Below are 13,665 nucleotides of genomic sequence, written 5' to 3' on the forward strand. Positions count from 1 at the left end.
GTGGTTGCGGAGCTAGCAGTTGGGCCTACTCCATCAAGAACTGGACCGTTAGCCTGTCCCGTCTGGAGCTTTGCCACTGAATAGGCTTTTAATAACTTGCACTAATATTTCATTGTGTCAAAATAGACCACATGGTCGGAGTTGGTGGGGTGGTTTGGAAGCTGTATAACTCTGCAAAGTATTTACATAATTAGTCTACAATATCTTTAGCTTCTGATTTAGGTTCAATCACATCTGTGGTGAGAATGGGTATCTGTGTGCTCACCCATGGGCGTATAAACAGGTTAACAAGGGTCTTACTTGGCTTATCTCCCTCCTCATATGATCTTGCACTGGTCTCCCAGCCCAGGAAATGAAGTGCCCTGTCAGCGACCTCAAGGTATTCAGCAAGCTTGCAGCATAATTGTGCAAATTGTGATATGTCATGTCTGCTTTGGAGTTTCGTTTTTAAGGATAATCACTGCTTCTGCTGTCCATACATCTGCGTATGCTTTTTATAATGCCTGATTGCTAAGCGATGCAGGTTCTGCTAACAACGCATTGTGGTCCTCCCACAGCATGCATGCGCTTTAAACAGGACCTTCAATATGGGCAAAATAATCTATTATGCTGTTTTTCATGCCCTCTCTGAATGCTCGGTATTGTAAGGTGTCAGGTGGTAGCCTCCATGCAAATATTGGTAGGTATATGGACTTGAAGCTCCAAAACCGACTGAGGAGCAATCTTCTTAGCGTGTGCAGTAATTGCTATAGCTGTTTAACCCTTGAGCATATGTCTCTGGCTGCTAGTCATTAAACAGTTCGGGACCAAGTGCTGGGACCTGAAGAGTGGCATGTGCCTTCACACATGGTAGGGTGTAAAAGGCACTATAGATTGACCAGTTCCCTGTCAGCCATTATGTCTATTATTTCTTTGGGCGATTGCGGGTTGGGGCAGCAAGAGCATTGTTGTATATTTATATTTCCTTCAATATGGCTACTTGGTGTCAGTAGTCCTTTCTTTGTGTTCCTACCTTCCCAACCTCCCACAGTACCTAAGAGTGTTCTATCTTGTATGTGAAGGTTCCAGCCTTGGCAGTTAATGGTCTGGTTAGCTGTGAGGTTTACTGCTCTGCTGTGTAACATAATAAATGTATCTTAATAACCTGAAGACGTGTCCTGCTGCCTACCTAATCTACTTACAACAAGCATCCTGATCATTGAAGTGAGGGGGGGTCTAGTGTAATGTTGAAATCTCCCCTCCATAGGATGGTTTGGATGTCTAGATGCAGGAGGTAGAGTATAGGTGTTGGTAAAAGGTCGGATTGTCACAGTTGGCCATAGATGTTGACTAACGTTGGGGTGTTTCTGCTAAATTGAGTGTGTAGAATTATGTATTTGCTTTCTGGACGTGTAATGCTATTTAACAGACACAACAGCACCCCTTCCTCACTATGATGGGTACCCCAGGGGCATAGTGACATGCCAGGTGTTTGTCATTGTCCCATTTTGATTTTGATTTTTGGGTTTGTAAAGCGCGCTATGCCCTGGGTGGTCAAGGAGCTGCCAGCAGAAAAAAAGCTGTCTACAGGCAGAATACTTACGGTAGAGAATATAGCCATGTCTTCAAAATCTTACGGAAAGTGAGATGTTAGGTAAGCAGTGTGGTTTGGCAGAGAATTCCTCAATTTGACAGCTGCTAACGAAAAGATGCAGCCACCCCATCTCACCTTCCGAAATCTCGGAATAATCTCTTTCCGTAAGGAAGACGACCTCAGCTGCATATTGAGCAGATATCTGTAACATATCATTCATGCGTAAATGGTGTTAAAGTTGAGTTTATTCGTAGGTAAGAAGGCACCCCTAGAAACACATCCCGTGGCACCGGTCAGCGCTCAGTAACTGATATAACTGTATTACAACCATAGAACGGCACGATGGTAGATCGTGCCGTAGCATGAGACAATACATTTAATAGAAAATACACAGGCGCGTGAATGTACAAGACGCGCGAGAGAAAGTGCAAGTATGGACATAACACGCCTTCCTCCCTTATAGAATACATCTTTTTTTTTAAAAACAAATAATAAAAAAATCTTCAAATACAATTTCATATTAAGTTTCAAATTTTCCTTTGATAAATACAATAAAATCAGACATCCATTTGGGTTTCCTTGTCGTTCTTTTCTGCAAATCAAAATTATTGTGATTAATAGGTTGAAAATTTACATCATTGTTATCATCAGGTTGGATATTAACATTTTGACAATTTATCTGCTACTCTGGAACTACTGGTTGAGGCACCATTATCATGACAATTTGTGTTTCCATCTAAATCATCATCCAAATAAGAATAATTTGAATGACTTGAATTACAAGTCTTGTTGTAAATTGCTTTATCAGCTTTAAGAATAGCAATCCTGTTGAGATTCCATACTTTGTTATCTGATAACCTTACTGAATTCTTCAAAAGTTCAATGACCTCAAAAGGGCCCATAAACAAACTTTCTCCCTTTTTGACATGGTTTCTTAACTTTTACCATCATACCAACTTCTACTTTGGGATTAACTTTAGAACCAAATTTCTCATCAAAGTATTTCTTATTAACACTATGAGTATGAGTAAGATTTTCCTTAACTTTCCCAAAATCTACACTTGAAGAGGTGGATTTAACTAGCCATGACGGATTCACTTTAGTCCTAGGAAGTCTTCCCCTCATGATTTCAAATGGGGAATATCCAGTCATGGAATTCACAGTGGTCCTATACATCCATATCTTCTTAAAAACTTCTAATTCCCATTTCTTGTCCTCATTTCCAATTGCACTCTTGAGAACTCTATTGAATCTCTCTATAACCCCATTTCCACTGGGATTATAAAGAGAAGTAGTGGAATGCTTTATTCCCAATCTAGTAAAGTAGTCTTTAGCCTTGTTGGAATTAAATTGGACTCCATTATCTGTTATAAGCTTAACAGGCAACCCTTCTTCTGTGAAAACTCCATCTAAGAAGCACAAAACAGATTCAGTATCTATTTTCTCAACAATCTTGATGACAGGCCATTTCGAAAAAACATCAATAGCTGCAATGATATACTTTGAGTCACAGCCAATAGGACCCATAATGTCCAAAGCAATAGTTTCCCACGGGTAGTCAGGAATAACGTGCTCACCCATATTTGGTTTGAGTGTGGTCAAAGACTTGTCAGAATTAGCATAAGTAACACAATTTCTGACCAAGCGTTCAATAAATAAGTCCATGCCTGGCCACCAAAACAAATTCTTAACCTGTTGTTTAGTTCTGACAATACCACTATGACCCTCATGACCTTGTAAAACTATGGTCTTCCTCACACCATTTGGTGGAACAATGCGTTCACCTCTCCTAATGACATTGTCATCATACGAAAGTTCAGATCTCACTTCCCAGAAATTCTTAAGTTCTGAACTGATAAACTTCCTATCAGGCCAAACACTAGTAATGCAATCTGCAACACATTTTAAAATCTCATCCTCCTCAAATTTCTTTCGCCATAGAGTCTGATCAATAGAAATAGGACCTTCATCATGAACCATGGCAATTTGAAAATCATCCCACTCATTATGCAGATCTTCCTGAATGGGTAAAGGCATTCTAGATAAAAAATCAGCAGAGACATTGTCTTTCCCTGGTACATATTGTATATTATAAATAAAATCTTGCAACCTCATAGACATCCATGCAATGCAAGCAGAAGCCCTCAACATGCCTTCAGTAGTAAGCAAACGTACTAAAGGTTTATGATCACTCCTTAATATACACTCCTTACCCCAGACAAACATCCTGAAGTGCTCCAAAGCCCAAACGCATGCTAAAGTTTCCCTCTCAATCGTGAAATACTTCTCCTCAGAAGAGGTGAGGGCTCTGGAAGCATGTGCAATAATGACTTCTTTACCATCCTTTGTTCTTTGTGTAAAGACAGCACCTAGTCCCTTTGAGCTAGCATCAGTAGTGATAATATTTTGCAAAGAAGGATCAAAACAAGAAAGTGCAGAGGCAGAACATATAGCATCCTTTACATCACTAAATTCTTTCTCACACTCCTCTGACCACACAAAAGTAACTCTGTTCTTGATCAGCTGTCTGATGTTAAATGTTCTACAAGAAAAATTATGTACATATTTAGCATAGAACTCCACTAATCCTAAGAATGACCTTACATCATCTTTAGACTGGGGATGTGGTGCAGATTTAATGGCTTCTAAAAGATCAGATGTAGGTTTGATTCCCTCCTCACACAACTCATGGCCTAGATAATTTACTGAATGAACACCAAACTTAAATTTTTCATGTTTTATGGTGAGACCATGAAGATTAAGTGCATTCAAAACATTCTCTAAAGCAGAAACATGTTTTTCTTTACTGTCACTGAACACTAAGATGTCATCTTGAAAACATACCGCATCTTTGCAGCTGATAAATCTATGGTTGAGAAAAATTTTGACCCACCAACAGATGATAACAATTCAGAAATGCGGGGAAGGGGAAATTGATCCACTACAATATTGTTGTTAAGGTGACGAAGATCAATGCAGAGCCTGACCTTGCCATTGGCCCGTCTGGCAACTACAATGGGAAAAACCCATTCGTATGACTCAATTCTTTCTATTATTCCTTCTTTGACTAATGCATCTAACTCATTTTTCACTTCTTCACGAACAGCAAAAGGAATATTACGTGCTTTATGTATTTTAGGGCACGCATTTTCTTTCAAACGAATTTCATGTTTAAAACTGGTTAGCTTCCCAATGTTCTTTTGGAAAACATTTGGAAATTTGTCTAACATCATAGAAGAAATACCATTCTGTTCATCTACTAACATTACAGGATTAGGACTATTAGGATTCAGAATGATATCAAGTTTTCCCTGATCAAACCAGCTAAGAACTGAAGGACCTTTCTTTGAGATATAAAGTTTAGCAATGCATTTTCTATTTTTAAACCTGAAAACAAGTGTCCTAAATCCCAAAATATCTATTCTCCCTCCTGAGTATCCTTCAGGGCTAATATCACTCTTCTCTAAATGACTACCTAATCTATTCACAAACAACTTTTTCCATACGGATTCACACACAATAGAATATGGTGAACCAGAATCAGCATACATGTTAATTTTGACACCCCCAATAACCATATCACATAGTGGTTTCTTCTTAATCATAGTGCTGACAATATTCAAAACTGCTGTATTAGATTCTTTAACATTCAAAACAAATGAACAATTATTTGAATCATTAGAGAAAGTATCATCTTCACTGTTATCACTTTGCTCAATGCATTTAACATTTTGGTTGATTTTATTCCTCTTGCATGCAGAGGTAAAATGTCCTATCAGGCCACAATTGGAACATTTTTGTTTTAAACCAGGACAACTTTTGTTGTTCGCTAAATGTGATTTGCTATTACATCTGTAACACTTCAAATTACGTTCTTCAGAATTACCTTTTGAGTTAAAGATCTGGTTTTTTTGCTGAAAATCCTTACTCTTTTTGTCAGATTTCGAATTAATTTTTGAAACAATTTCTTTACTAATAGAAACATCTTTACCCTTAACTTGTTGTGCACTCCTGCAAGAAAGTTCCGCTTTTCTGACAATAGCTATTACAAAATCTAAATTCTCATCACCATTTATCCACAATCTTTCTTGGAAGTTTCATTGCTCAAATGCATCACCACTTGATCTCTAATTAGAGCCTCTTGTAAATTTCCAAATTTACAATCCAAAGCTAGAGTTTTCAGAGCAGAAACAAAATTGTCTACTGATTCTTCACTCAATTGTTTTCTTTGGAAGAATTTGTATCTTGAAATACCTATGCATACTTTGGGGGAACAATATTTATCAAAGTCATATAAAGCTCTGTCAAACACATTCATATCACCGCCTGCTTGTGACACAGGCAACTGATTGAAAGCTTTCAAACCTTCCGGTCCCAAACTGTGTAAGAAAATACCTTTTTTTTCTGGAGGCTTCATTTTTCCATTTGCATCTAAAGTTTCAATATAATTTAAGAAATAAGCCTTCCATTCAATCCAAGGCATGCATGGAGAACTACCTGCTGCCCAGTAGCTTTGAGGTGGAGAAAGAGTATAACCTTGCGCACACATAATGGTGAAAAGTGCTGAGAATTTAAAATAAAATATTTGCACTTTGTTATTCCTTAGGCTTAATCAAACTTAACTATTCAATTCTAATTAAATATTAAAATAAACATTCCTATGAGAAATTATTTTCATTTTAAACACTTTTAAATCAGTTCTTTCGATGAAAAACAAAATAAAATTCAGAAGTGGCCAATCAGCGTCAAAATTTTAGTCATTCGATAGTTATTCGTGTCAATAAACAGTTAATCAACTAGAAGATAAAAGTCTAGATACTTCCTTGGTTTCAACGAAGAACTTGGGAGGTTAGCGTCTAAAGGAAATGGGAAAACAAACGATCCAATAGTCACTTCCTCAGTTTCAATAAACGGGGTGTGGTAAGACACGCAAAGGTCACCTCTTCAGTTTCCACTAGAGGGGAGCGGCAACACCCGTTCTTCACACGTAAGCGGGAAGATGCTAAGGGTAGCGATCCACACTCCTTACAAATTAGTGCACCAAAACGCACGAAGAGGAGGCGTTGAAAAGCTCCATGTTCTTTGGACGTTAGACACTCGATGCGAACATGTCCAAAGGAACAGTTGGTAAGCTTCACGATTCTCGTAGTATCTTTTTCTCCAAATTAGAATTAAAGGGAGATTCACATAAAGTAAGTCTCAATTAGAACTGTGAACTCCAAAAAAATCTCCAAGACTATTAGTCCTGAAAAATCAGACTTTCGGTGCTCGTCACGGAAACGAGTTTTATTTTAAAAGGATGCCTCCTTAATGATGATCCGTTCCTCGTCGCCAACTTGTAACATATCATTCACGCGTAAATGGTGTTAAAGTTGAGTTTATTCGTAGGTAAGAAGGCACCCCTAGAAACACATCCCGTGGCACCGGTCAGCGCTCAGTAACTGATACAACTGTATTACAACCATAGAACGGCACGATGGTAGATCGTGCCGTGGCATGAGACAATACATTTAAAAGAAAATACACAGGCGCGTGAATGTACAAGACGCTCGAGAGAAAGTGCAAGTATGGACATAACAATATCATTGAAATGTTAGCCTAAAAGGCAGCGGTCCCTGACGGTACAGTCCCTGATGTACCATAAACAATGCTTTGAAAGTCACCCTCTAACTCACACACAGGTAGCCAGTGTAGAGGGTGCAAGCGCTCTCTCACTAACTGGCATTTGGGAATATTCAAAATCAGACATGCAGTCGCGGTTTGAATTACCTGGAGTTTATTTAGTGAAGATTTATTGATGTTCAGGTAGAGCACATTGCAGTAGCCAAGGCGAGAGGTGATTAATGCAACGACTACTGCCGTTCTTTATTCCACAGGGATAAAGTGAAGGACCTTTTTTCAAGATTTTAATAATGAAAAAGCAAGAGCTTGTACTGCTATTGACCTGAGTATCAAAGATGAGTGTATCATAACAGCTCACTCCTAACATTTTTACAGTCGCAACCGGGACAGGGATGGGGGCACACGTCTCCAGCCACCACAGCTCTTATGATACTGAATGCTGAGCCCCAAAAACCAGGACCTCATCCTTCTCCGCATTCAGTTTCAGCCAGTTTGCCTTCATCCACAACCCAATGTTCACCGTGCAAAGTTTGAATTTATTAGCCACTGAAATCATGTCGTCAAGACACTAAAACAATTATCTGGGTGTCATCTGCATATGACCAAACCTGATAGTCAAATGATCGCACCAGAATTGCCAGCGGAACTACATACAACTGAAACAAAGTAGGGTTGATTGATGTCCCCTGTGGCAACCCACAAGGTAGACAGAAGGGTTCAGCAATGAAGTTACCGCAGCTTAGTCTTGAGTCCTGTTGGTGAGAAAAAAAAACTCTCCCTTCGGGCCAGTCCTCTGTGGCATTTGTGAGCTGTGTTTCTTGCAAAATGGGTATATCAATCCTGTGTTTGTTTCTATATGCTAAAACCTGCATGGCTTTGTACAGGTTGTTAAGCCCCCGAATGTTCCAGGTTATTAATTTAAGATTTTGCTTGTGTTTAGGTGGTTGATCAGTCTGAGCCACTTTGGTAGTGTGAGGCCTTAAGTGCCTCTGTGTCCGTGCACTTTTTTCATGGTTATAGGCAAATTTAATGCCCAGCATTAAATGTGAATGTATGCTTTTTTCTATCCATTATGATTCACAACTTGGCAGGGTTTTTGAGAGCATATTGGCTACCCGCTTTTTGTAGCATTCTCCTGGTCCCTAGGAATGTGCGGCACAGCGCCTGCACCGCAAAGGTGAAATCTGGCTATATTGAGATTGCATTTCCTAATTGGATTAGATAGCTTTTTCCTTGTCACAACTTGAGGACCAGGTTCTGGTCGATAAAGTCAAGTAGCCGTGCAATGATGGGAGGGCGGTCGTCCCAGGTGGGGTCTCGATTCTTTATGGTGAGGACATTGCATGCTCAAACAGCTCTTACATGAGGCTGAATTCACTGCACTCAGTATAGTCCTCCATTTTGTGGACTCATTATGCCCATGAGTGTGAGTTTTCAGCATCTGAGACCCCGTTGCTCCAGATGACCGGCGCGTTTGTGATGTCCATCCACTTTCTTTCATGCAGTCTCATTGCTCCAGGAGTGTCTATTTTTTATTCTATTTTTTGTATTTGATGTTTCACCTCCAATTGGAGCAACTTAGGTTAGGCTCTTCATTGAGCCTTGTAATGCACAGAGGCTCTACTTTGTTCATGGTCGATGCCTGGGTGAGAATTTTGCCTGAGAGCTTTGATTTGAAGAGCAGATTAACTTGTTTTTTGTCTGCCTTATCCGAAGTGGTAGTCTGGTACTGTTTGCGGCCTGGCCAGTCCAGGGACACCGGAGGTGGGTAATAGTTGTATCAGTCATATTTTGGTCTTGCCTCGACCCACTAGCTCTGTCAGCATGTATTTAGGGGAGTGCGAGCAGGCAACCACTTTATATGCAGTGGGAAGATAAAGGGTGTTCGCAACTCAAAGGGCATCTATCCCCAGCTGGGATATTCCTTTACTCACTGTAAGCAACTTGTGGGCCTCTGACAGCCTGGTCAACATTCCCTTGGTTTCACTCTGTGACCAAGGAAAAGTGCACTACTGCTATTCTGATGACACGCCCACCCATGACCCAGTCTCCCTAGTTTACATTGCTTAAGTCTGCCTTTCGGGAATCACCACAAAATCTGCATAAGAGCAACTATACTACGCCATTAAGGAGCTGCTTCTGTTCGGAGTTTTGGGCCAGTGTAAACTGCCAGTCTGTGTTCGAGGGCCCAGCAAAAACTGCAGCTGAAACGGTGCGGGGGGTATTGTCCGGCTGCTACTCAATTTGTGAGCTTACGATGTAGCTTAACCGCTTCAGCCGTGGTTTGATGGCAGTGGCCACCATTCCCAGCGGTCTCTTAGGCCATCCGGCAAGTCGGTGTCGCTTCTCTCCAGCACCCTGCACTCATTCCCGAAGAGCTTTCCAATGAAGGAGGGGGGCACATGGGCTAGGCCTACAACACAGGGCACAAGTCCGGGGTACACATGTGTATGCTTTGTCCAATCACTATTTTCATAGAGTAGAATCCGTCCACCCTGCCAAGAAATTGAGCCTCACTGAATTATGCTGAACTTGTCCCAATGTTATTTTCAGGCACCGGGACGCATTGTGAAGACCTGCACGTTCTCCGCTTTCCATTCCCAGCAGCAATGTGCAGGCGAGAAAAGGGCTTTCTTATTTTCACCTCCAGCTGGGTCAAACATAATGGCTGAATTTATAGGGCCAGCAGGACTCTTTTTGTTCCACTATGATCCTGGTTAGATGCGGTCTGGACCCTCACAAATAGATGCAAATGCAACAGAAGGGTAAACAAAGGCACACAGCTTGTTGTCGGTTCACAGATACTTAGGAGATGCATGCTTTTGACTTTGTTCAATCCCTGGATATAACAGCTATGCATGCAGTGTAAGAATTTCAGATGTGTTGGTCTGTCCCAGTGTTTATACAAATAACAATTTAAATTCCATTATTTGATTTCTTCTATTGCGCTGCTCATTCCAATGAATTTCCCTAGGTGTCAGACTGGATTTGGGAGATTGTTTGTGAGCAGTAGCCCCATGCGCCTGTAGGTAGCGTTGGTTCGCTCCATATGGCGTAGGTGTCCACTCCAGAAGTGATGTCCACGTCACTTCTATTGAAGCCACCTCGGCAGACTGACTTTAGTTCTATTCTTTCCACACTTCCCAGCACTGAACCAAGGGAAGAGCTACCACTCTATCAGTTTTTGGCAGAATATTTGCAACATTTTATCAACTTAATTTGAGGTTTATTCCTCCTGGTGGGTCGAGGATGTCATTGAGGGAAACTGTTTTCAAACCCTGTGGCTCCTGTCACTGCTGAATGTCGGTGACGGATCCGAACCTCATTTGTTTATGGTTTCTAGAGCACTACCACAACTCCAAGTCATGCTCTGATTGCCAGGCCATGGCGCTGAAGGCTTTGAGGGAGAGGTCCCTGAAGCTGCTAGCAGCCCGGCTTGCGACTCTGTGTAAGTCTTGGTCCTGGTGGAGGGGAAGGTTCCTGGACTGTTCGAGTCCAAGTCCTCTTCGTCCCATTCGAAATTGTCAGGGCATTCAGGTAAGATGCACAAGAAACACAAGAAGTCAAAGTGTGCTGTCAGCCGACACAACGAAGGAACATCAGTGTTCGAGGCCGACTCTGCGCCTCCACCATTTTCTGGGAGTCGGAGCGACCCGTGCTCAAATTAAAGAGTTTTATGAGGCCATGTGTCTCATTTTTGAGCAGCTTGACCTCTCCAGAACGCCATCAGTCCCTGCGAGGCCTCATCTGTTTCTGCACCATCGGCACAGACCCTGGCTCCAATGGGCCTTCATAGATCTGGCCATGGATCTGCACCAGCGCTGGTTGAACCACAGCACCAATGCCCCGGCGTGGCCGGTGCGCACCATCAGTGTCAGCCCCATTGTGATTGTTAAATCCGACACAGAGTTGAAGCCTTGTTGTCCAATGCCGATTTTGGCACTGACAGGATCCCTTGTCCTACGTCTTAGCCCTATTCTGAAGAGTTAGGCCTCGAGAATGAATGGGACGGGGTCGCTGGACCCTTTAGAATATCAGCCTTATGATTAGGATATGATGGGCTGCTGTGAGGAAATCGTGATGCCAGCAGACTGGATACGTCTCCAGATACCAGCATTGTTTCTCACCCTCCTGTGGCTACGGAGGAGAAAGCTACAAACGCAATTGTGGTGCAATGGGAAGCTGAGGTTCTTGACCTTCTGTTGCCTTTGTTGGCAGTCAAGACCAACATCTCGACAGAGGTTCTGCAGCCGGGAGTCTACTCTTCTGAACTCCTACTCCTGTTCAACAAAGCCCTGAGCGATGCCTTCTGGGAACCTTGTCCAAACCCAGCACTGGTGCTCCTGCGATTAGAATGATTGCCCACCACCAAATCCCTGCCCCTGGGGACTCAAATTTCCTCACCCAATACCCTACCCCGGAGAACTTGGTGGTCCAAGCCTGCACTTCCCATGGCGCGCTCCAAGCCGCTCCCCCGGACAGGAATCCAGGAAAATATTTTCTTCTGCTAGCCTTGCATTGCGATCATGAACACAACATGATTACTGGCCCGCTACTCCCACACTCTGTTTGAAACAGGTGCGCATGGACTGCCACAGGTCCCGGAGGATGCCCAGGCAATCCTGTCACAAGCAGTCGCAGACAGGAGAGACGCAGCAAAGTTCCCCATACACTTGAGAACGTCTGGCTTTTTTTCGGTGAATGTCCAACCTTCCCTCATTGACAAGCCCTTCAATGGCACTAGTCTCTTCGAAGTCAAGGCAGGCTGTGAGCTGGAGGACATAAAGGACTCATGGGCTATGGCTTTGTCCTAGGGCCTCTCGACTTACCCAGGTCATCCCAGTCTGTATTTTGCACTTTTTGTGGCCATGGAAGGGGGTTTCAACCGCACCAACCCCATTCAAGCCACCCACCCCTGCCTGGATTAGGGCACAGTTCCTACTGGCTTGGTAGGTGAGGTAGCCAGTGGTCTTCTCCAGCAACTGCCCTCCTCGCAGCTCAGCTGCAGCCCTCAAACCTTACTAATCTTGCCCTTTCAGATTATGGGCGGCCAGTTGGGGACAGTGCACGCCATCACCTCCAACAGTGGTGGTTCATAACATTAGAACGGTGGGTTTTTGCAGATCGTCTGAACAGGCTACTCCCTCCCCCTCAAGACTATCCCCCCTCCATGCCACCATCTTACGACTGTCTGAAGGAGGATTACTTGTCCCTGCTCCACAAGGAAGTCATGGCCCTCTTAGCCAAAGGAGCCAATGAGACTGTTCCTGTGCCAGAAGTAGGCTGTGGTTGCTATTCTCTCTACATTCAGGTACCCAAAGCGCACAAGAGTCTTCATCCTATTCTAGATCTAGCTCTCAACTGCTTCTTCAAAAAGAAGAAGTTCAAGATGCTCAGATTGGTTCAGCTCTTGTCTGCCCTGGACCCAGAAGACGGTATGGTAGCGTTGGACTTGCAGGACCTCTATTTTCACATCCACGTCCTTCCTCCCCATCGGTGCTCCCTGTGTTTAAAGGTAGGCCAGGAGCATTTTCAGGTCACTTTTCTCCCTTTTGGCCTTACCCCAAGTGTTCACTAAGGTGATGGCAGTGGCAGCAGCTCATCTGTGCAAATAAGGGGGCCCCTTCTTTCCCTATCTCGATGACTGTCTGTTGAAGGCGGGCTCACCCCATACTGCCGTCTTCCACTTCCAAACTATGGCGAACCTCTTACACTCGCTTGTGTTCACTTTCAACATGCTGTAGTCACCATCTGACTCCCTCCTCAGCTGCTTCCTTTCATCAGAGCTGGTCTGGACACAGTGCAGTTCCTGTCTTATCCTCCTGGGCGACAAGTCCAGGATATCAGTGAAGTGCCACCTATTGAATTATCTAAATGTAAAATCTAAGCAGCAGAATATAGTTATTTAGCTATTCGATTGACATAACGGAGTTAAGTCTGAGTGTCTTCAAATTCTAAACCAGGTGAGAGAGGCGAGGCTGTTGTTCATATGAAGCATTCATAAACATTAACATATTGAGGTCAAGGAATGACGACAACCCCTGTTAGATATAAATGAGTAAAATATATATGTTTTAGCCAGTGGGTTTGAGGTCCGGTAATACAATTTTGCATATTGGAATACGTCCAACATCTTGAAGACCTGAATCTCGTGATATCCTTTGGAGAACCTTCAAGGTACAGATGATACAGGTGTTTGAACATACACGTAATGCAATGTTATCTGTTTGCAGAGCTCCAAAAATGTATTCATATATGCACTGTATGTGCTAGTATTCAAAACCACAAAGCAAAACAATACTTCATGCTTGTTTGTTTATTCACCTTCTTGCACACCTGCCAGTTTTACTGTTTGTTGAAGACTGATTTGGTGTTTTATTAATCTTGTATTGTTTTCATTTGTATTTTTTTCTTTAAAACAATTAATATAACATTTGCAGTCTGAACCACACAAGTGTATATCGTTTAGA

The 13,665-nt window shown here is 42.6% G+C and overlaps 1 protein-coding gene across 3 annotated transcripts in view; it reads left to right on the forward strand.

The window, feature by feature from the left end:
* The window catches only part of CTNS (cystinosin, lysosomal cystine transporter), a 385,893-nt gene that overhangs the window by 370,259 nt on the left and 1,969 nt on the right, over positions 1 to 13,665 (forward strand). The gene's annotated exons all lie outside the window — the stretch shown is intronic.

The sequence above is a fragment of the Lissotriton helveticus genome, chromosome 3_1 (assembly GCF_964261635.1).
Source record: "Lissotriton helveticus chromosome 3_1, aLisHel1.1, whole genome shotgun sequence".
Classification (NCBI taxonomy): domain Eukaryota; kingdom Metazoa; phylum Chordata; class Amphibia; order Caudata; family Salamandridae; genus Lissotriton; species Lissotriton helveticus.